Source organism: Taudactylus pleione, unplaced genomic scaffold (genome assembly GCF_031769625.1).
Source record: "Taudactylus pleione unplaced genomic scaffold, aTauple2 ptg000179l, whole genome shotgun sequence".
Lineage (NCBI taxonomy): Eukaryota > Metazoa > Chordata > Amphibia > Anura > Myobatrachidae > Taudactylus > Taudactylus pleione.
The window spans coordinates 4,208,618-4,234,401 of NW_028284581.1; positions in this window are offsets into that span (position 1 = coordinate 4,208,618).

Consider the following 25,784-nt stretch of genomic DNA (forward strand, 5'->3'; position numbering starts at 1 on the left):
CCTCTCTGGGATGATGAACAACTCCCAGCAGCAGCAACAGCACTAGTAGGAAGTGGTTCTTGATCTTTCCCTATTTTATTTTTATCAGAGAAAGTTTGGTCCTCCATTTATGTTATATTGATATATATACGTGCTGCTAAAGCGCACACAAACACAGAAAATATTTTTTTATTTTTGCTGGAGAGTAGTGCACTTTGTGGGTTACACCACCCTTTAAGAAATGAGCCAGCCGGCTCTTTACTTATGGGACACAGGCGCACGCTTGGCGCTGCTCCTTTGTTGATGCACGTGCAGCCACAGTGCACACAAGTCACAAACACAGAAAATATATATTTTTTTGGTTTGGAGTGTACTTTGGGGGTTACAGAACCCTTTAACGGTCAAGCCAGCCGGCCCTTTACTTATGACACAGGCGCACGCTTGGCACTACTTTGTTGATGCACGTGCGGCTACTGCGCACACAATTCACAAACACAGAAAATAATTTTTTTTTTGGTTTGGACTGGAGTGTACTTTCGGGGGTTACAGCACCCTTTAACGGTCAAGCCAGCCGGCCGGCCCTTTACTTATGACACAGGCGCACACTTGGCACTACTTTGTTGATGCACGTGTGGCTACTGCGCACACAATTCACAAACACAGAAAATAAATTTTTTTTTGGTTTGGACTGGAGTGTACTTTGGGGGTTACAGCACCCTTTAACGGTCAAGCCAGCTGGCCCTTTACTTATGACACAGGCGCACGCTTGGCACTACTTTGTTGATGCACATGCGGCTACTGCGCACACAATTCACAAACACAGAAAATAATTTTTTTTTTGGTTTGGACTGGAGTGTACTTTGGGGGTTACAGCACCCTTTAATGGTCAAGCCAGCCGGCCCTTTACTTATGACACAGGCGCACGCTTGGCACTACTTTGTTGATGCACGTGCGGCTACTGCGCACACAATTCACAAACACAGAAAATAATTTTTTTTTTGGTTTGGACTGGAGTGTACTTTCGGGGGTTACAGCACCCTTAACGGTCAAGCCAGCCGGCCCTTTACTTATGACACAGGCGCACGCTTGGCACTACTTTGTTGATGCACGTGCGGCTACTGCGCACACAATTCACAAACACAGAAAATAATTTTTTTTTTGGTTTGGACTGGAGTGTACTTTCGGGGGTTACAGCACCCTTAACGGTCAAGCCAGCCGGCCCTTTACTTATGACACAGGCGCACGCTTGGCACTACTTTGTTGATGCACGTGCGGCTACTGCGCACACAATTCACAAACACAGAAAATAATTTTTTTTTTGGTTTGGACTGGAGTGTACTTTCGGGGGTTACAGCACCCTTAACGGTCAAGCCAGCCGGCCCTTTACTTATGACACAGGCGCACGCTTGGCACTACTTTGTTGATGCACGTGCGGCTACTGCGCACACAATTCACAAACACAGAAAATAATTTTTTTTTGGTTTGGACTGGAGTGTACTTTCGGGGGTTACAGCACCCTTTAACGGTCAAGCCAGCCGGCCCTTTACTTATGACACAGGCGCACGCTTGGCACTACTTTGTTGATGCACGTGCGGCTACTGCGCACACAATTCACAAACACAGAAAATATATTATTTTTTTAGCACTTGGGGGGAGCACCCCTGATGGACAGAGCACCCCCTGGACAACACTACAGCACCTCTTTAGGACTGGGACACTGCACAGGACTTTGGAGTGGACACAGCCCCTATGGAGAACTGACTGCACAACACAGTCCAGCCAGCCCCTATGGACTTTGAAGTAGTGGACACAGCCCCTATTAACAACAGCAGCACAGCACAACACAGCCAGCCCCTATGGACTTTGAAGTAGTGGACAACAGCAGCACTACACTACACTACACTACACAGCCCTAACTCCCACCCTCCCTCTTCACTGTCCACAGCCGAGTGAGAAAATGGCGCCGACGTGGGTACCTTATATAGGATCCAAAACCCGCGAGACTCGGAAGGCGGGATGATGACGTTTTGCCTCGATTTCAGATCCGAGTCAGGCGGGAAAAGTCGAGCCTGATTCGGATCGGACTCGGATCGGGGGGGCTCGGGGGGGTTCGGATTTCAGAAATCCGAACCCGCTCACCCCTAATATATATATATATTATAAAATCCGTACTTTAGCACATATTTCTTTAAGAATAAAAAATGTTATGCACAAATGTGGTATTTTCGGCATCTGCGTATAAACACTAATGCTGGGTACACACTAAACTATGTGTCGCCCGATCCGGTTCTTAAGGGTGACATATTGGGCACATCGTCTAGTGTGTACCCACAATGTCACTGACAATGTGTGCTCCCACGCACCATCAGCATTATCATAAGGGGCAGACGGGGGAAGTCGTTAATGCAGCATGGCCCCTGCCATCGCTGTGTCGCTAACGGCATCTGCAAGTGTTTATTGCATTTGCCGATGCCGGCTCCCCCACTTAGTCCAGTCGCTGATGAGGTCGGGCACACTGGACATCGTCTGGTGTGTACCTGCCTTAAGATTGGTGGTGGGATTATCTGTTAGGGGCCACAGTAAACATTTTGCCTATTGCACCAAATTGGCTAGGGCCGGCTCTGACCTCACCTCTGCCTGCAATGCCAGTCATCTCACATCCTGTGCCACCCCAGCGCCCCACAGTAAGTAAACATGCCAAATGTGACTATCAGTGTGTTACTGAGTGGCCCTGTTTGCCAACCACCTAACTGCCGAGCCAGCCAAATAGTTCTGACATAGGCCCAGGTCCCTCAGGTACCTCCATCATCTACTTTTTCTCTTGACAATTAATCCCCAGTCATCCCTTTCCTCTTCCTGCCACTCTCTGCCTCTCCCTGCCACCCACTGCCAACCCCTGACACCCACTGCTTCTCCCTGCTATCTACTGTTTCTCCCTGCCACCCAGTGCCTCTCCGCTCATCTGTAAAGTTGTTAGGTATGTGATGGACAAAAATATAAGTGGGATGATGGGCATAAAATATATAAGGGGCAGTGGACATGCACAGTATATCTACCCTCATGTGCTTCTCCTTACTTTACTTTCACCTACTTCTTACCCCCCACCATGGCACCTAACACTTGGTTGCTTACGCTCTGTTGCATATCTAGGTGTTATGGTCACTTATGTATCAATGTATATTATCCATGTCCTTGTCCTATTTTTTACTGTAAGTCCGTTGTCAAATTATTTGTTTATGTACTTTGTAAGGCTCTGCGGAACACTTGTGGCGCCATATAAATAAACGATAATAATAATATATATATATATATACAGTATATATATATATATATAGATATATATAAATGTATATATAAATCATAAAAAGTGTGATACTTATGAATATATAGGGGCACTGTTTTACAGTAAATTGCTGCGGTCCTGTAAGAAATGTTATTGTCAGACAGGGTCCCAGAACAAAACAGTATGAAAACCCCTGCCTTAATGAAAAATAGCAAGACTATAAGACTAAAAATAATCAAATGAATTCTAAAGAAATTACTGTATTAAATGAAGTTTTGCACATTTTAGATACCAATTGTCTGAAAAAATTATGATTTAATATTAACCTCAATTGTGTATAAGCACTGTTATCACTTATTGCTCATAGTGACATAGGGGGGAGATGCACTAAGCCTGTAAACTCACAGGAGCTGATTGGTTGGTACTTTATCACTCTCCACTTTATCACTCTCCAAGGCTTAGTGCATCTCCCCAATTATCATAACTAAAGATGCTAAGAGAATTTCAATTGTGGTATTAAATTGTAGGGCTTACATTGCTGAGGAAAAATAACAATTATCTATAACAAGTCACTGTAAACAATTATCTGGCGATCTCGCTTGAGATATTAGATTACTTATTGACTTCTTTGTTCAAAATGCCTGGGCACAAGGTTTAATTGCTAAATACACTGTAGGTATTCTTGCTATTGAGCACCCACATATAATGTACAGTATTTGTACCCTTTACATAAGATTCATAAATGCTTTCATAGACCATCATGTTGAACAATTGTGTTACGCATTGCTTCTGTACCCCCCACCCATTGGCCAAATTTGTGTTGTTTTATTTACAGAAACTAGTAGACTACTAGTTTCTGTAAATAAAACAACACAAATAGTAGACATTGCTAAATGTCTTAAAAATATGGCAGCTTTTTACAGAGACTTGACAGTGTAATATTTGATACCGGTGATATTTATGTCTGCACATTGGTTGTACAAAGTTTTTTTAAATTTCTGGTCCTATATGAAAACAATGCTCGGTGTAAAGGAATGTTTTCTAGGGTACAATCTGCTTTTTTCTGATTTTCTTTATCTTTTGTGTTTAGTTGTTGTGTTGGGTTCAAAGTATATATTTATGTATTCACTAGATTATAAATTGTTTACGGGTAATGAGAATAATTCTACACATAGTGGATTGTACTTATTTCTGTATTACATGGAATGACTTGCTGTCTTGCTAAGTATGAAAAAATCTTTTATGTTGAAAAAGAGATTCCTAGCAGATTCTCAGAGAGACTCACTTTCACTTCCACTAATACACACACATATAAAACTGTCACTAATTAAACTGAGGAAAAAAAGCTATTTACTTAACTTTGGAACTGAAAATATGATCAATGATAATGAGCTTTGCATATGGCAAATAAATAATACTGAACTATATCTCAGATCAGCAGAACATAGCAACATAATGAATTGTTTCCACTCTCCTTGGACTATATGTGGCATCTACTGTACAAGGAGGGACTGCAGAGCCCAGCATACCTTTCCAAGGTTGATTGATCATTTGATTGTTGGAGGAGGGTATAACAAACAGAGAACCTGATTCAGACCCGCTTGCTAGGATGCGTTCGCTCGTAGCCGGACGATTTTTGCATTGTGCACATGCGTATGCATCGCAGTGCGCGTACCAGTGCGAGAGATCAGGAAGTGTTCGCTCAATGTGCTTAGACAGCCCTGCAGAGTAAGTGACAGGAGAAGCCGTTTGCTCGCAGTGCTTGCAGTAGGGTATGGTCACCCACAAGCGCTGCGATCGCATCCGATGGTACCCGATGCACCGATGGTTGCATACACTTCCTGGAGATGACGTGCGCAAGTGGGCGTCTTAAGATAGTCTACTGGGCATCTGCATACACAAAGCGATCGCACGCCAGGACATAGTGGGTGTGCTAATGCCTTGCTGTGCGATCACCTGCCTTCCCAAATTTGCATACGCATCGAGCGAAGGGGCGAAAAAGTTAAAAGATGGAGTACAAACTTAAAAAATAGCGAAATAGACTTTGGGGGGGTCTGCAAGTATGGGGGAGGTGTTTTTTTGATTGCAGGTGCTTGCTGAAGGTGCGTTTTTAACCATTTTTAAGACCTCACTTTAGCAATTTTTAACCATGCTTGCACCCATTTTCATGTACCCCAAATTTGCTGGGACTACTTATTTTTGTAAAAAAACCTGCAAAATGCTATTCTTCACCACTTGTGCAAAGACGCAAAATAGCACCAATTGAGAGCATTTAAACACCCCAAATGCCTCGAAAAGGTCTATTCTGGGGGTATCCACAGTGATCCCCCATGTCAGTGCATCTTTTGGGGGGTGTCAGGCTGATATCCTCCATATCTGAGAGCACTTATCGCCTGCTCGAGTTTCGCCGGGACGCGTTTTCACATCCTTTGGAATTGAATACGGGGATAAGCGGGGACGCACGCGATACTTTTTCGCATGCAAAAACCAGAGACGTCGGCGAAAAGTCCGGCATGAGAAAAGTACGGGACTTTTCGCTTCTAATTGAATATGCCCCTATAAGTCAGTATCAAATTGTACATTGGTGAAATTTGTTTGCAATAGTTTCATACTATATAGTTGTTTTTTTGTAATTCCAGGGTATGTGGTTAAACACCCTAATATGGCTTTTGACATTCAGAATAAAGATTTCTAAAGAGTCTAGTTATATTTTTTATTGATATAAATGCTCATATAGTAAACTTTGTGTAAGTAAAACAAAAAGTATTAGCAAGAATACGCATATGGGTACCATTAGAAAATGTTCCTTGAATACAGTTAATGGCTCTATTGTATGTAGACATTGTAAGCAGACTGGACACTCTGTCACAGCTCAGCTGGCACATTATTCATGAAGTCATCCCCGCTCAGTGGAGGAGGGGAAGAAATAAAATATCACAAAAATAATGTTTTGGGAAAAAAGAAAGTACATTTTCTGCAATCTAACAGGATTAAGAAAGGTAGTTATATGTATTTCTAATATAATTAATTGCTTCTATAGCTGATTTGAGATGCTACATATAATATGTAAAGTGTATTTTAAATTGATACCAGCAATAAAGTGAAAAGAATCTGGTGAGCACCAAACATCTCATCTATCACCTACTTGGATACTATAGTAGTATCCATGTAAGAATTGACTTGACATATACATATATATATATATATATATATATATATATATATAAATAGCTATACTAACCAGAATGTTGCTGTGCTGGCAGTATGTCTGTGTCAAGCACATTAATACCCTCAACGAATTCCTGTGGAAATATTTGTTTTGGCTCCTAATCATAGCGGCTGTTACAACAGGACTCTATAGGATGGAAAGGTCTTTTTCACAGAGGCCAAAATATACTTAGAGCCTGAAGATGAGCTGCATACAGGCTGGACATACAGTAGCAGAGACACACGCCCCCAAGTGACAGTTGGTCCCTCCCCATATTGGCCTCTGCAACCCTCCCAGAGTAACAAGGTCGCCACCCTCTATTTTGTGACGGTGATGAATATAAGCCTATGGTTAAATATATGCCGTTTACATAGTATATAAACTATGCACACTTGTACTGTACATGTCCACAATATAGCTGCATGCACATGTACATATTCAGATTTGCTTGCATATGACACTTTTACTTGATTGCAACTGGAGAAGTGAGACAGGGGGGAGATGAGGGGTGGTCAAGCTTAGGACAAGCACAGTAAGAGTATGTTAGTGCAATTGTGAGCAAATGCAGGCAAACATGCATACCTGGCAGTTCCAGAAACAATTACAAGGGGGCACTATAAATGAGGATGGGGGGGTGATGTCGCGGTGTAGGAAGAGTGGTCAGGTGTGCAAGGGGATGTGGCAACGTGGTCATTGTGAATATAGGACCCGATGCAGTTGCTGTACCACTGGAGGGTGTATGAGCCCGTGTCAGGCCGTTGCATTGCTGGGTGAGCATTATTATAATTCAATATATAATACCTGACCATGCTGTCTTGATGCATATACCTCACGGGTCCCTTCTTTAGATGGGGCTCCCACCCTAAATGGACATTGTAGCAAAGGAGACAAAAAAGGTTGGTGCACACAAAAAAGGTAATCATAGAGCCCACATACTGAGTAGAGTTCTCAGCGATTAAAGGTGCCCATGAGGCACATTGTAACACCTGGGGGAGCAACAGTCTGAGCTGAAGAAGGGCTGAGGGGGAGTTGAGAGGGGCATCCTTGATTAGTACACAGTGAATGAAGCTTGGGCTCCTCAGAGAACTCACTTGTAAGAAGGGGCTGGCTGGCAACGTTTAGTTTGGGCAACAGAAGCAAGTGGCCCAGGTTTCTCTGCCAGCGTGCCACAGCAACTATCTCAGCTGACCTCAATTAGCGAGTAGTGCTCAGAGGCAAAAATGCTTTATTATTAAAACACCCAACTAATCCCTAAACAGTACACTATGGGCTCGATTCACAGCTGGGATCGAAGCCTGAGACTTCTCCTTCCCAGGACAGGGGCAACAGCAACAGTGGGGACTGCTTGGAATGAGAACTGGCACCGGACAAAAGCACCCCGTTTAACAGCCCATCTCTACACCCATTGGGGCTCTATGGAAGTGATAGAAATTCCCCTGAATCTGGTGAGTGTCCCCCACCCCCTTCTGCACTGGGTCACATACTTTTCATGGCTAGTGACTGGATGCCAGGGCATCACCTGTCTACCTGGCAGCTCACTGATTACATCTTTTGCAGCTACAGTGTTACTTCTCCCTCTACCACTGTACAGTATATACATGTATATAGGAATGGGTATGAAATCCCGGCGGCTGTATAGCCGCCAGGAGAAATGCCGATGGTGGAACGCTGAAGCAGCAGGATCCTGATAAGGCAGGTAAGTAGGCTAACCCTACACTTCTCCACCCCCTTAACCCTTCATTGGTGGTGCTTAACCCTAAAACTCCCGGGTGGTGCCTAACCTTAAGTTCCCCCGGGGGTGCGGAAACCTAACCCCCCCTCCCCGCACCCTAAGCCAAACCCTCCCGGGGGGGTGCCTAACCCTAACCTCCCCTGGTGGTGCCTAACCCTAACCCCCTTCCCCTAGCCTAACCCTCCCCAGGGGGGTGCCTAACCCTAAGTCCCCCCATGGGTGCCTACACCTAACCCTCTCCCCCGCGGCTAAGTGCTAACATTCTCCGCTTACCTTTGTTCGGGAGGCGTCTGTAGGGACTCCGGCGTCAGGCTGAAGATAGTTGTTGGTATTTAGATGCCTATATTTAGTAGCAAGTTGGGATTTAGATGCCGGGATTTCGTCACACAGCTTCCCGAGCGTCGGCATTCTGACTACATCCCTGTATGTATATATATATATATATATATATATATACACACAAATAGTCAGAGCGCAAGACTTAAAGAATGGAATAATAGTCCCAATCAGGAAATCCTTAAACCAGGGATCTGTGTGCAAATGCCTTATATATTGGGCCGGCGTATCTCCCTTCCAAAAAGTCACTGTATCCACCACACAGGTAATCAATTTCTAAAAGAAAGATAGAAGGGGCGCCAATAGTGCATTATCTTCCAACTTTTATTAAAACATATCAGACAAAACATATGTCTTAAATGACGTACCAGACATAGCGGTCAAGCCACCGCAAGTATACAGCGCATAAAGATAATTGATCCTCCGTCTCCGGGAACAACAGGTTCACTCGTAGGAGACCTCGTATCACAGAACAACGCTAGGCCACGCCCCTACGCGTTTCGTCACTCAGGACTTCGTCAGAGGGCTGGCCTAGCGTAACCAGAACTCCCCATATATACGAAGTGTAGCCAATCACTTTGCCACACCTCGTTTAACTATTTCAAGCAATGCAAGAACATTATAGCGTTTATATGTGGTTTAAACATACAATGTAACAAAACATATATTAAAACATACATTGTGACATAGCATATATTAAAAAACATGGTAATATCCATTACTTACAAATACAACAATCAAAATTTGATCATATATAAATAAATATACATATACATAAGACATAATAATTCAAACCAAATGCTATATAATATACACATATACAAATTCACATAAATAATTTAAAAATTAAAAATTAATTGTACACTATATATTAAAATATAACAAGAAATAATTCATGACAGGAAAGGTGTAATCTCGAAACCTTCATTAAGACCTCGAGGGTATAATGTATTCAAAGTAATAATCCAAAACGTTTCTCGTTTGGATAAATGATTTAATCTATCTCCACCTCTTTGATCTACTATAGCATGTTCCAAACCTATAAATCTAAGATTATCTAATTTACTGGCTTGACACGTTTTAAAGTGGCGAGGGACACTGTGGTTGTCAATTTGATTCTTTATGTTTCTAGTGTGCTCGAGAATTCTAATTTTTAGTGGATGCTTAGTTTTTCCCACATATTTCTTCCCACAGCCACAAATGACCATATAAATTACATAGGTGGTATTACAATTAATAATACCCCTAATTTTATATTCTTTAGAGCCTTCATTACCCGTGAAACTCTTTTTACCTTTTAAACCATACTGACACACTTTACATGAATTACATGTAAAAAAATCTTGCGTTTTATTTACAGACAAAAAAGAAGAAGAATCTTTAAACTCTTTTAACACAGGTAATAAACTTGGGCACACCATATTCTTCAATGTTTTTGCTCTTCTGAAAACCAATTCTGGTCTATCAGACACAAAAGAAGACAGAATTGGGTCCATTTTAATAATGTGCCAATGTCTATTAAAAATTTTTCTCAGCTCTTCACTTTGGCTAGAAAACTGGGTGACAAAAGGACAAGTAAAAGTTTTCTCTTTATTCTTATATTTTAAAAGAGTAGTTCTGTCAAGATTTTTTGCCCTCACTATAGCAGCTTCTATTAATTTTTTAGGATAACCTTTTTCAACAAATCTTTCAACATATACCTTAGACTGTTCATCGAATATTTCTATATTAGAACAGTTTCGTCTCAACCTCAACAGTTGAGAAAAAGGGAGATTTCGCTTCCATCGATTAAGATGACAACTATTGAAATCTAAATAGTTGTTACTATCGACTGTTTTAAAGTGAGTTGATGTATTAATACCCTCATTCACACCATGGCTGTTATTAACCTCTAATAATAAATCCAAATATGTTATTTTTAATGGCTGAAACTCCGAGGTAAAACTCAAGTTATAATCATTCTTATTTAAATACTGGACAAAACTATCAAATTCCATTTCTGAGCCACACCATACAATTAACAGGTCATCTATGTAGCGTTTAAATAAAACCAATTTTCCCATAAATGGATTATTTGAATAGATATATTGTTTCTCCCATTCTCCCAGAAACAGATTTGCTACAGTCGGAGCGCAAATCGTCCCCATAGCAACGCCACATGTCTGTTTATAAAAATCAGCCAGGAAAGTAAAATAATTATGTTGCATGACAAATTTAACGGCACTAACTAAAAAAATCGATTTTATACATGTATATAGGAATGGGTATGAGATCCCGGCGGCTTTATAGCCGCCAGGAGAAATGCTGATGGTGGAACGTCGAAGCAGCAGGATCCTGATAAGGCAGGTAAGTAGGCTAACCCTACACTTCTCCACCCCCTTAACCCTTCATTGGTGGTGCTTAACCCTAAAACTCCCGGGTGGTGCCTAACCTTAAGTTCCCCCGGGGGTGCGGAAACCTAACCTCCCCTCCCCGCACCCTAAGCCAAACCCTCCTGGGGGGGTGCCTAACCCTAACCTCCCACTGGTGGTGCCTAACCCTAACCCCCTTCCCCTAGCCTAACCCTCCCCAGGGGGGTGCCTAACCCTAAGTCCCCCCATGGGTGCCTACACCTAACCCTCTCCCCCGCGGCTAAGTGCTAACATTCTCCGCTTACCTTTGTTCGGGAGGCGTCTGTAGGGACTCCGGCGTCAGGCTGAAGATAGTTGTTGGTATTTAGACGCCTATATTTAGTACCAAGTTGGGATTTAGATGCCGGGATTTCGTCACACAGCTTCCCGAGCATCGGCATTCTGACTACATCCCTGTATGTATATATATATATATATATATATGTGTATACACTCTGGTTGAGACATGAGTTGGGGGGGAGGGGGCTTAAATATTTTATTATGGGGCCCACAAAGTTCTATTTATGCCCCTGGGGACATGTGTAACAAATACTATTGTCCTGCTGAGGTGTCGTCTGATGGCTTATAAAGAGGTATGTGTGGCTCTAACGGCATGTGTGTCTACTGCTGTATGACTAAGGAGATTGCATGGCTGTATGATGGATTTTATATATCTCTTATGGTGCAAATACACGGTCAGATTTCCCTGGTCGATTTGAACGATATCTATATATCGTTATCGCTCAAATCAACCAGTTTCTGGCCCCTTCAAACGAACAAATGATGGTCGATGCACGGGCATGGATGGTCGATATCGACCATCGCCCGTGCATGCAGGCCAACCTGGTCAATATCGACCAGGTTAGCCTGTTTACTATAGGGACCCGCCATCATTAATCGCAGGCTATTATAGACGATGGGGGGTTGATGTATGTGTTGGATGTTCAATACCGAACATCCAGCACATGCAGGATGATCAGATAACGATCGTTATAGTTATCTGATCGTCTCCAAGTCTGACCGTGTGTACCCCTCCAATAGGAATGAGTGTGGCTAAAAAGGCCAAACATTTTTGCCCATGTAGTTAAATATATGTGTTTTTACTTTTTATTCCTGTTTGGTTTTGCATATAGCTGAGAAAAAAAGACAATTTGTGGTCACAGGAGATAACAAAAGAAGTACTAACAGTCTCTTGTTTTTCAGCATATTTTTGCACCAGGGCCCACCACTTGCTAGTTCCGCCACTGTATACAGAGCTGGGTGCATCTTGTTATGCGTACACCTCAGCATATGGGTGGAAATATGTGAAATTGTATGCTATTGTTTTTATACATACAATTCAGCATCAGACCCATGCTGTTACACTTCCTGCATCCATTTGCTTAAGATTGGAAATGAAGAAATGCCCAAAATGAATTACTCATTCCAAATTGCAGTCATAATTGCCGTTAGAAATATGCTCAAAGTATTTTTTTATTTCTAAAATTAGTCAGTTACTGAAAACAAATAATTTATTTTATGTTTCCTGCTATAATGTATTAACCTTAGAAAACATGCTTAATGTGTTTTAAATGCAAAGTTGGTCGTTCTCTCCAATTTGCCAGTGAAGTTGCTCATAAATTGAAAATCTTAAATACAAAAGGCTTAATTCAAAGAGAAATTGCAATCTGCACATCTAATTCACAATCAAGATCCTCAAAGTGAGTATGACTGCATCTCTGATTGCTAATTTAATCAGGCACCCAGAGCACTTATATGAAGAACCCCAAACACACAGCGAATGTGCGTTGAGAGTGGTACAGCAAGAGGAGTTTTAAAAAATGGTTTAAATTAGCAATACATCATTACTTAACACTGTATTTTCTTGTTGAGCACAAAAACCCTACGGTGTATGGAAAACTACAACATAATTCTAGCATTAGATATAGTTGTACTACCCATCACCTCAGTCTCAGCATCATCATGTACAGTGTACTGAATAATTTCAGCACTGTAGAACTTTTTTGTACAGAGGTTCTTAGTAGGTCTGGATGCCAAGATAGGTGGCAATACCATTTCAAAATAGGTGGCAATACCATTCCAAGTGGGTCCTCATGAGCTCCTTTTTGCAGATCTATTGTGTTCATCCAAGAAACAAACTGGTCTTATAAAATGTCCATTAAGACCTCAACAGGGCACTCTCTGCACTATTCCGAACAGCAGTTGCAGGCCAGTAATAATAACATTTCAGGGATATACTGTATTAATGAAAACCTGAATGGAAAGTGCTGGATGAAAGTGTCAGAAAACAAATATAATATATATGTGCTTAATAAAGATTGGTAGTTAAATAGCAAATAAAAGAATGAGCACTGCCTGCATCATAATGAAAATATCCCAAATCCTTCTACTTCATAACAAATATTTTACACTTTGTTGCCCGCAGGCACTTTACAAACCAAATACAGGTTGAGTCTCCCATATCCAAAATGCTTGGGACCAGAAGTATTTTGGATATCCTATTTTTCCATATTTTGGAATATTAATGACATTTCTAGGGGATTTGACTTGTCTAACCACAGAATGCATTTATGATTCGTATACTCCTTATACACACAACTTGAAGGTAATTTTATACAATATATATATATATATATATATATATATATATATATATTTTTTTAATATATTTTTATTTTGACTCAGTAGTATATAAACTGAGTTGCATTGAATTTTTGAAAAACAAAGTAAGGCATATTAACATATATTATATCTTACTATATATAATATTCATTGAGTAATACAATGTAACCATCAACACTTATACAATATTTTCAATAATTTTGTTCATCAAACAAAGTTTGTGTACATACACGAAATTCATTTAGGTTTCATATACACCTTATGAACACAGTCGGAAGGTAATTTTATACAATATTTTTAATAATTTTGTGCCTTAAATAAAGTTTTTGCACATGGAATCACCAGAAAGCAAAGGTTGACACTATCTCAGTCGTCCTAAAAAATGTTTGTAGTTCAGAATATTCCGTATTTTGGAATATTTGGATATGGGAGGCTCAACCTCTAGTGCAACTTATTATCAGCAGTTGGTTTCTATTTACAGTCATGGTCTTGGATCACTCTTGCTAAATCTGTTAGTGTATTCAATAGAAGAGAATGTCGGGGAACCACCCAAAGTAGGGAAGATGGTGGATAGAAAAAAAATTATATTGTTAATCCCCTTTGAAATTGGTTTATGACAAATATTTAGTGAAGCCACTTTGGAAAAGGTGATTATCTTTTTTCACAAAACTGGATAACTAATATTTTCAATAAAATATATATACCGGAATAAAATATTAATATGTGAAGTGGAAAAATATTTCCATACAATTTTTAGATGTTCTATATACTGTCTTGAAGAGGTAAAACTAAAATGACAAGTTTGGTCAGTCCAGCTTCACAATCTACCATTACAGTATTTTTGTAGATGTGACCATTAGTGAAACAAGCACATTTTCAGCCTAATATAGAGACTGTATTACTTCTGCTTCTGGACTGTGAAGCTGTGATTTTGTGCCATCATTTCAAATAGCTTTGTCCTACAATTCTAAGGATTACTACAAATCCACCCAAATTCTAACCATAGTATAAATGACAGTGACAAATTACAATGCGCTCCCAAGGTCAGCGCCAACACACAGTTCTACAATCAAATTTAAGACACAAAAACAGATCAGACATTTTAATTCCAGCACAGAAAAGCTAGCAATCACTGGTGCTTCTCACTAAATAACAGATATTACCTATGAGGAACAAAGAAATAAACCTATTTTAGACAAATGGTAAAGTCTGACAAGTGTTACTTTTTTTGCCCATTGAACAAATTTCTGTTGTAGCCAATTTTTATTTATTTATTTAAAATAGCACTGCCCAGGTCCAATAAAAATAGGGTAATGGCATTTGCTATAATGTTCACGAAAAAGCTGCTCCTAAATTGATTTTCCTCTCTTTAAATATTTGTACTTTTTTCTGACCATTGAGATAATTAGGGCTGTGGAAAACAAACTGACATTACTATTGGGTATATATAGCAGAAGATTGAGTAAACAGCAAAAACAATGCATAGTACAAACATAGACTGATAATAATATACATGTGTAACTGCAAAAACATTTAGTGTAATTTTACAGAAACTATATAAGTTGCTATTGTACTTTTATGATTTTTTTAAAATAAAAAATAGGTTCAGGGATTGGGGGATTGAGGGCGAGCACAATTGTATTTATTTATTTCATTTATTTTAATTTTTTTGTTTGTTTGTTATTTTTATCAGATACATTTATCATATATTAAGACGATGGTGTTATTTGATTCTTATGCTCATTATGTACACTCAATGCTAAGGGGTTATCCTTATCTATTAGACTGATTTGTTCCTCAATACTTATATTATACTGAGATTTGGTTGAATTGATGACCTTATCCAACTATCTCTGTATTATCATTTTTTTTTATTATCTGTTACATCTTTCGTCTTGGTGCCATATGTAATTTGATAATATGTTTGTTATATGTTGCTGTAGTATTCATTGCTTCAAAAATAAAGGTTAAAAAAAAAAATAGGTTCAGGTACATGTAGGGGTCATGGAGCCTGGATTTTTTTTTGTCGAAAGTAGGTGGCTGAGCTTGGTATGATTTCTTTTGGCACAGTATATAATATAGAGATGTGTGGTTTGGTTATCCAGAAATCCAAATCCAACTGAATTTCGTGAAACCAGACAGGTCCGAGTCACGGGTCTAATCTCTTGAGGAGAACCGGATAAATCCGAGTTGCAGTTCTGATCCTCCAGCGGTTCGGAATTCAGATTCTAAATCCGAATTTCAGGATTTACAGTAGATTGCAAAAATTACATGATTTTAGCTGTTTTGAAAACTTTTTATCATTTAAAAAAAAAAAATCCAGATACAAAACCAAAACACTTGAGGGTGGTTTTGCGAAACCAAAACCAAAACATGAACATGAATCCAGATCCAAAACCAAGACCCGGGGGTCAGCACAAATTTCTAATATAGGGCCTCATTTATCAATGAGTGATATCTTGTTATCACTCATTACTAAACTTAAATTGCGCTACAACCAATCAGCTGTAATTTTTCAAACACATGACAGTTAGAAGCTGATTGGTTGGAGCACCATTCAAGAATGTCACTCATTGATACATGAGGCCCATAATAATAAAAAATGGCAAACACAATATGTCAATATTTATAAAAACAGAAAAATAAATCTATAGTACCTCACAAAAGACATCATAAACATAAATAGTAAGTATTGAATCATACCTCCCAACATTGGCAAGGTTGAGTTCGGGACATTGTCCTTTGAACTTCAGTGCTCTCATGAAACAAGGAGTGTGAGCCTCCCAGTTTCTCTCCATAGTGCCTCTCCATATTGCATTGCGCACGGCATCTAGTTACCACTACTCTGCTATGTAAAGCAGCATATGAGACTGAGATCTTCCAACCTTGCTCCCCCCGCCTCCCATGGGACAATGCAGCCTTCTGGTGGGACAGTGGAAAAGTGACAGAGTAGCCGAACTGACCCACCAAAATCACAACATTTGGGAGGTATGATTGAATCCATCTAAGATGCAGGAAAATGTATCTTTATTGTGTACTTTGGGCCTGATCCAGATTTATACGCTAATGCTCCCACTGCTACGATTTTCGTAGCTGTGGATGTGCAAAAATATGCTAATACAACAGTGGCCCGGGCTTGTACTGAGACGCCCACCTGGCCCATTGCAGCTGTCTGCAACTGCATACACATACGCAGCATCGGACGCAGAACATACAAACATCGAATCCTTGAGTGAGGCTATGGTCACTCAGATTGGCTGCAATAACTGAGATGCCGGAACAATGTTTCCTGCATATGGGATCACAGATGCAGAATGTGACATGACCCCGAAATGGTCAAGGCCTGTGTTTTTAGCCGTTGTCCCTGTTGTCTTCTTCGAACTCTCCCTGCCTATCAATCACATGGCATTGCATACAACTCTGATTCAGGTTCTTGTTGAAAGATAGGCCCAGTTTCAAAAAGAAATGTTTGAACCTGTGCGCTCCTGATACCTGTGGTATCTAATTTAAAAATATGCATGTTGGGGTTTTTTTTGCACTGAAAACTCTGCAGTGCGAAAAAAAAACTTACCAGTCCAGTGGTCTCCGTTGGTCTCCATGGCTCCCGGTTATCTCCCCTCCATCTTTGCACTATGGAGAGGGCTGCTGGGAGTCAAGGGAGCTATTGTGAGGTCAGGGGGCTACTGGGAGGGGAGATGGCTGCTGGGAGATTTAGTTCTCCCTACTTATGCCTAAGTGGGGATTCACACACTTTGGAAGGTGAGTAATTTACTAACTAATTAAGCTAATTACAAACTTCCAGTCGCTTAATTCCTCATTAGGGAGGGAGGGAGGGAGGAGGGGGGGAGGCACAGGGGCCCCAGCGCAATTCCCAAAAAATTTTCCAAAAAATATGGATTTTAGGAAAAAATTGGTCGTGCTCTGTGGCAGCAATAAAAAAAACCTCCCTTTGATCAAAAAATGAAAAACCCTGCACCTAATTGAATAGCAAAAATCCTGCACCTGTGGAAAAAACCCCACAGATGCTAGATTTTATTTTTGCTGTTCCTGCGCCCAGGGGCTGGCTGGTAACTTTCAGCCTAGGGGGCAAACAAGAGCAAGTGGCCCAGTTTTTCTACCAGCGAATAGAATTTTAAAAATGGGCGTGACAGTAATGTTGGAGGTGTGGTTTGCGTAATGTGGGTATGGTTTAAATAGCAAATGAAATCTGAAAAATTGTTATGACAAAGAGCTATAAACAAATATATCATGTACCAGCCCCATATGACTAATGCTGTGTGCACACTGACAGATATAATGCCTGTTCTATTGAACAGGCAATATATTTGTAGAGCATGATTGGTGTGTAAAAATTATATGTCTATTAACTACGTCATTCATAGACATATCGCATCTGCCCTGCAGCACAGCTAATGCCGATATATCTAAATGCTTTGATGCTGATACTGGCCCAAAGCATTCAGTCTGCTCCATATCCTACTGGTAAAATCATGTGCTGTCCTGACTCTGGTGTCTCGCAGTCACAGGGGGAAGCTGTATGTCTGAGTGTTCCTCTCCAGCTTGTGTGGATTAGGCTGCTGGAGGCATGTAGAGGGGGCCCTGGGTTCCACCTTCTATTGCGTGTGCCTCCCAGGGGCTGGGTTGAGCAGCTGCCCCCGATCCTTTGTTATACCTCCCCTTTTTGCATTGTGTGTGTCTGCTGTGGAAAAGGCGGAATCATTTATTACAAAATAGGAAGGGTGCATTTCATGATTAACAAAATGGACAGTGGGAACACATACAGTCAGGTGCATAAATATTGGGACATTGACAGAATTTTCATATTTTGGCCTCTATTCACCACCACAATGGCTTTGAAATGAAACAAACAAGATGTGCTTTAACTGCAGACTTTCAGATTTAATTTGAGGGTAATTACATCCAAATCAGGTGAACGGTGTAGGAATTATAACGGTTTCTATATGTGCCTCCCACTTTTTAAGGTGCCAAAAGTAATGGGACAAACTAAACAATCCTAAATCTAACTTTCACTTTTTAATACTTTGTTGCAAATCCTTTGCAGGCAATTACAGCCTGAAGTCTGGAACGCATAGACATCACCAGATGCTGGGTTTCATCCCTGGTGATGCTCTGCCAGGCCTCTACTGCAAATGTCTTCAGTTCCTGCTTGTTTTTGGGGCATTTTCCCTTCAGTTTTGTCTTCATCAAGTGAAATGCATGCTCAATCAGATTCAGGTCAGGGGATTGACTAGGCCATTGCATAACATTCCACTTTTTAGCCTTAAAAAACTCTTTGGTTGCTTTTGCAGTATGCTTCAGGGCATTGTCCATCTGCACTGTGAAGCACCATCCAATGAGTTCTGAAGCATTTGACTGAATATGAGCATATAATATTGCCCGAAACACTTCAGAATTCATTCTGCTGCTTTTGTCAGCAGTCACATCATCAATAAATACAAGGGAACCAGTTCCATTGGCAGCCATACATGCCCACGCCATGACACTACCACCACCATGCTTCACTGATGAGGTGGTATGTTTTGGATCATGAGCACTTCCTTTCCTTCTCCATACAGTTCTCTTCCCATCACTCTGGTACAAGTTGATCTTTGTCTCATCTGTCCATAGGATGTTGTTCCAGAACTGTAATGGCTTTTTTAGATGTTGTTTGGCAAACTCTATCTGGTCTTCCTATTTTTGAGGCTCACCAATGGTTTACATCTTGTGGTGAACCCTCTATATTCACTCTTGGGAAGTCTTCTCTTGATTGTTGACTTTGACACATATACACCTACCTCCTGGAGAGTGTTCTTGATTTGGCCAACTGTTGTGAAGGGGTTTTTCTTCACCAGGGAAATAATTCTTCTGTCATCCACCACAGTTGTTTTCCGTGGTCTTCCATGCCTTTTGGTGTTGCTGAGCTCTCCGGTGCATTCTTTCTTTTTAAGAATGTTCCAAACAGTTGATTTGGCCACACCTAATGTTTTTGCTAACTCCCTGATGGGTTTGTTTTGATTTTTCAGCCTAATGATGGCTTGCTTCACTGGTAGTGACAGCTCTTTGGATCTCATATTGAGAGTCGACAGCAACTGATTCCAAATGCAAATGTCACACCTAGAATCAACTCCAGACCTTTTACCTGCTTAATTGATAATGAAATAATGAGGGAATAGCCCACACCTGTCCATGAAATAGCTTTTGAGTTGATAGTCCCATTACTTTTGGCCCCTTAAAAAGTAGGAGGCACATATAGAAACCGTTGAAATTCCTACACCGTTCACCTGATTTGGATGTAATTACCCTCAAATTAAATCTGAAAGTCTGCAGTTAAAGCACATCTTGTTTGTTTCATTTCAAAGCCATTGTAGTGGTGAATAGAGGCCAAAATATGAAAATTCTGTCAATGTCCCAATATTTATGCACCTGACTGTATATATATATATAATATATATATATATATAAAGTCAGAAATCCACTGCACTCGCCACTCCTAGATTTGGGGTGCAGACCTGCACTCGCCATTCCCAGGACTGGGGTGCAAGTGGCCTGTGACCACATTGCTTAAATAAATAAAAACAGAAAACCCAGCACTCACCATGTTTAAACACTCACAATGATGTATAAATAAGTAAATAAATAATGGGGATTTAGTTCATGGATTGATCAATGCATTTAAGCCCGCAGCCCACATCACGGGACCCCACTTTCTGCAGGTCCTACACTATCCGTCACACTGATGGAAACCTGTTAGCTGCTATCACATAGCTTAGACTGAAAAAATGTTACCTGGTTTAAAGCTCACCTGCCAGCTAATGGCTTTCAAAGGTAAGGCAGTCACCTGACATAGCTTCTATCACACTACCAAAAAGACAGCTGACACAGGTTAATATAAACGAGTTTGCACATGGGGTGCATGAGAAAGCTATGATCACAAAAGGTTAATAAAAATGAACCGCATAAACAAAGTCAGAAATCCACTGCACTCGCCACTCCTAGATTTGGGGTGCAGACCTGCACTCGCCATTCCCAGGACTGGGGTGCAAGTGGCCTGTGACCACATTGCTTAAATAAATAAAAACAGAAAACCCAGCACTCACCATGTTTAAACACTCACAATGATGTATAAATAAGTAAATAAATAATGGGGATTTAGTTCATGGATTGATCAATGCATTTAAGCCCGCAGCCCACATCACGGGACCCCACTTTCTGCAGGTCCTACACTATCCGTCACACTGATGGAAACCTGTTAGCTGCTATCACATAGCTTAGACTGAAAAAATGTTACCTGGTTTAAAGCTCACCTGCCAGCTAATGGCTTTCAAAGGTAAGGCAGTCACCTGACATAGCTTCTATCACACTACCAAAAAGACAGCTGACACAGGTTAATATAAATGAGTTTGCACATGGGGTGCATGAGAAAGCTATGATCACAAAAGGTTAATAAAAATTAACCGCATAAACAAAGTCAGAAATCCACTGCACTCGCCACTCCTAGATTTGGGGTGCAGACCTGCACTTGCCATTCCCAGGACTGGGGTGCAAGTGGCCTGTGACCACATTGCTTAAATATTTTTTCAGTCTAAGCTATGTGATAGCAGCTAACAGGTTTCCATCAGTGTGACGGATAGTGTAGGACCTGCAGAAAGTGGGGTCCCGTGATGTGGGCTGCGGGCTTAAATGCATTGATCAATCCATGAACTAAATCCCCATTATTTATTTATTTACTTATTTATACATCATTGTGAGTGTTTAAACATGGTGAGTGCTGGGTTTTCTGTTTGTAATATATATATATATATATATATATATATATAATATATATATATATATATAAAGAAGAAGAGACGGATGGCACTCCAGTGTACAAATAATAAATCAGGCCACTCAATAGTGGTAGTCAACGTTTCAGAGGCGTGACCTCTTTTATCAAGACCTTATAAGCAAATACATAACATACAGGAAATAAATAGTCACTCACCAACGTGCATCCCTCTGCCTCGCTCCCCGTCCAGGCGCCGATGACGTTATCAATCGCGGCAACCCGCTAGCATCACGGCTACCTGTGGGGGGTGTGGCCAACCTGACGTACCCATCACCAAGACAACAAGACACACAACAACAACAAGGTGCTGAAGCATAGATGCGGCAACCAGTGCGAACTGATCGCTGATAGACAAATGTATAGATATATAAATAGATCAAAAGGGGGCAGCAGCTTCAAACGGCATACGTACATCGATGACCATGCCGGGCCGCACTGTTGAATCTAGTGTGCACATATGGGTTAAGACTCAAACTGGGGTAATAGAATGTACATGGGTCATGTACCAAGGACGTGCCCACAGTGGATTAGCTGGCTCTACAAACCAAGCCAACACATAACTGTAACATAAGGCTGCTACATTAAGCACGCAAGGGACAACATCTCATTGAGACCCGATGGATGCACTGTATTGAGAATGTGGATCCACCCTGCCTCTTTTTGCAACAAAATGCGACCTCTGTCCCCTCCCCTTACGCTGGGGGGGACCCAATCTATCATTTTATATCTCAAGGTGCTCAAACCGTGCTTGGCATCCCGAAAGTGCCTTGCCACAGGTTGCTCGGAAGGTTTACCATTGATCGCTGCTCTTATGCTAGACCTATGGAGCGCCATGCGCTCCTTTAATTGCCTCGTGGTTTTACCTACATAGAGGAGCCCGCATGGATACCTTATGTAGTACACCACAAATTTGCTTGAACACGTAAGGGGAAACTGGATCTGGAACTTTTTGCCAGATCTGGGGTGCACAAATGTGTCTCCAACCTCTAGGTAGCTGCATGTGATGCAACCAATACATCTATAATTCCCCGCTTTACGGGTAAGAAAATGTCTCCTCTTGGAGGATTTAAAGGAGGAGATATCATTGTGCACTACCAGATCTTTGATGTTGCTGCCTCGTCTAAATGCGGGCATGATAGAGGAGTGTTTAAGTACAGGTAAAGAATCATCCCCAGTCACAATAGGCCAAAGTTCTTTCCTGGATTTCATCAGTTTGCCACTTAATGCCGTATAGTCTTGAGTCCACACAATACGTTGCTTGCTGTTCTTAGTGTGAGCAGCAGGTTTTAATGCATCAATTCTGCTAATTAACAGGGCTTTATTCATCGCTGATCTTAAGGTTTTAGGGTGATATCCGCTAGCAAGAAATTTGTTGGTCATCAGATCCATCTGTGTGATGGCATCACCTCTATTGCTGCATATTCTGATGATCCGCAAATATTGGGAAAATGGAAGGCCCTTTTTGGACGCTAAGGGATGATAGCTAGAGGCATCCAGATATTTGTTCCTATCAGTCCTCTTTGTTTAAATTGAGGTCTCAATTTCAAGGTCATTGTTGAGCCTGACCGCTACATCCAGGTAATGTACTTCCTGAAAACTGTGGTCAAACGTGAATTTGACAGCCGGATCTCTCTCATTGATGTTGTTCATCACTTTCAGAAACGATTCCTCTCTATTGGACCACAACATAAAGATGTTGTCGATATAGCGACAGTAAAATTTAATGTGCTGTCCTATGAGGGGGTCTGAAAAGAAGATGTCTCTCTCTACTTGCACCATAAAGAGATTGGCAAACGATGGAGCTACACATGATCCCATTGCGCATCCGTAACATTGATTGTAAAATTTATTGTCAAAAATAAAATAATTCCTAGCGAGGGTCAACTCTAACAGAGTAATAAAAAAATCAATGTCCGGACCAGTGTATGCTGAATTATTGCTCAAAATGCGCCTGATGGATTCAAGTCCTCTATTGTGCGGTATACATGCTTATAAGGTCTTGATAAAAGAGGTCACGCCTATGAAACGTTGACTACCACCATTGAGTGGCCTGATTTATTATTTCTACACTGGAGTGCCATCCGTCTCTACTTCGCTATACTATACCTGTACCACATGGATTACAGCAGGAGGGGCACCCGGACTGTTGAATTTATCCTTTGAGTGCCGGACAATCCAAGTACTGTCTGTCTATATATATATATATATATATATATATATATATACACACACATATATATATATATATATATATATATATATATAAAAATAAACACACCAATGTCGGCGGCAATTGAGGATTTGAAAAAATACAGCACACCCGTAGATACAATCTAGTCGACGTTTCAATGCACCAGTATTGTCATCAGGACTCAAAGAATACAAGCAAGACTAAATTTCATCCTCCCAGCTTCTGGACGGAATCCCGTCAATGCGCGCATCATGACGCCATCACCAACGTGCACCCGTCACCATGGTAACAGCTAGTACACAGCAATGCAGCCACCAGTAAACATACAGCGAATAAAATATTCAATGGTACAACCAGGATATACAAACATGATAACAGATGAATAAAACATCCCAGCAACCAGCACACTGTGTATATAAAACAAGAAAACTGAGTAGGATGAATAATTATTGTAGTAATAACTCACTGGCAGGATTGTGGCAACCTAATACAAAACTATACGATTCTAATGTTGTTATTAATAACTTTAGATGAAAATGCCACATCCATGCAAGCAAGATACCACAGGTGTAAAATAATCTAAAATTAAAGCTATGTCAAATACATAGTAAGTTTATAAAAAACAATGCAGCCCCATCGTTTCATTAAGTCACTTTGGGCTTAAGTATCCAAAAGAAAAATCCACTTGGCTTCTTTTTGCAGGAGGATCCTAGATCTATTACCACCCCTCACCAAAGGGGGAATATGATCAATGATCATATGTCTCATTGTCGTGAAAGAATGTCCTGCACTGGCAAAATGTTTCGCCACAGGTTGTTCTCCCGTTCCTGAGAGGATAGCGGCACGGATCGAAGACCTGTGCATCGCCATCCTCTCTTTGAACTGACTATCCCAATATAGTATTTACAGCAGAACATATAAGTGCATATACCACAAACTTACTAAAACAACACACATGGTGGGAGATTTTAAAAAGTTTAGCAGAGTATGGATGTTTAATCATGCTGCCAGTGAGCATATACCCACAGGTAACACACCCCGCACATATGAAACATCCTTTTTTAAGTGGACCCAAGACATTTTTTTATAACGTTTTACCCAGATGTGTCACGTCTGTATGCACTAAGAAATTGCATATATTTCTGCCCCGAGAATAGCACGTAAGAATACATTTATCATGAAGTACAGACAAATCCGTATCACTGGTAATTAGTTGCCAATAATTCTTGATGGCTATGCAGGCTTTAAAGCTAGCTGTATTAAATCTACTTGGCCATGGTATCCTCTTGGTGATACAGTGTATAGTGATATTGTGTGTGTGTGTATGTATAGATAGATACACACACACACACACACACACACACACACACACACACACACACACACACACACACACACACATAGACATACAGACACATGCATACATACTAGGGGTGAGCGGGTTCGGATTTCTGAAATCAGAACCCCCCCGAGCCCCCCCGATCCGAGGCCGATCCGAGTTAGGCTCGACTTTTCCCGCCTGACTCGGATCTGAAATCGAGGCAAAACGTCATCATCCCGCCTTCCGGGTCTCGCGGGTTTTGGATCCTATATAAGGTACCCGCGTCGGCGCCATTTTCTCACTCGGCTGTGGACAGTGAAGAGGGAGGGTGGGAGTTAGGGCTGGCTGGGCTGTGTAGTGTAGTGTAGTGCAGAGTAGTGTTGTGCTGTGCTGTGCTGCGCTGTGCTGCTGTTGTCCATAGGGGCTGTGTCCACTACTTCAAAGTCCATAGGGGCTGGCTGTGTTGTGCTGTGCTGCTGTTGTTAATAGGGGCTGTGTCCACTACTTCAAAGTCCATAGGGGCAGGCTGGACTGTGTTGTGCAGTTAGTTGTCCATAGGGGCTGTGTCCACTCCAAAGTCCTGTGCAGTGTCCTAGTCCTAAAGGGGTGCTGTAGTGTTGTCCAGGGGGTGCTCTGTCCGTCAGGGGTGCTCCGCCCAAGTGCTAAAAAAAATATATTTTTTCTGTGTTTGTGAATTGTGTGCGCAGTAGCCGCACGTGCATCAACAAAGTAGTGCCAAGCGTGCGCCTGTGTCATAAGTAAAGGGCCGGCTGGCTTGACCGTTAAAGGGTGCTGTAACCCCCAAAGTACACTCCAAACCAAATAAAAAAATATTTTCTGTGTTTGTGAATTGTGTGCGCAGTAGCCGCACGTGCATCAACAAAGTAGTGCCAAGCG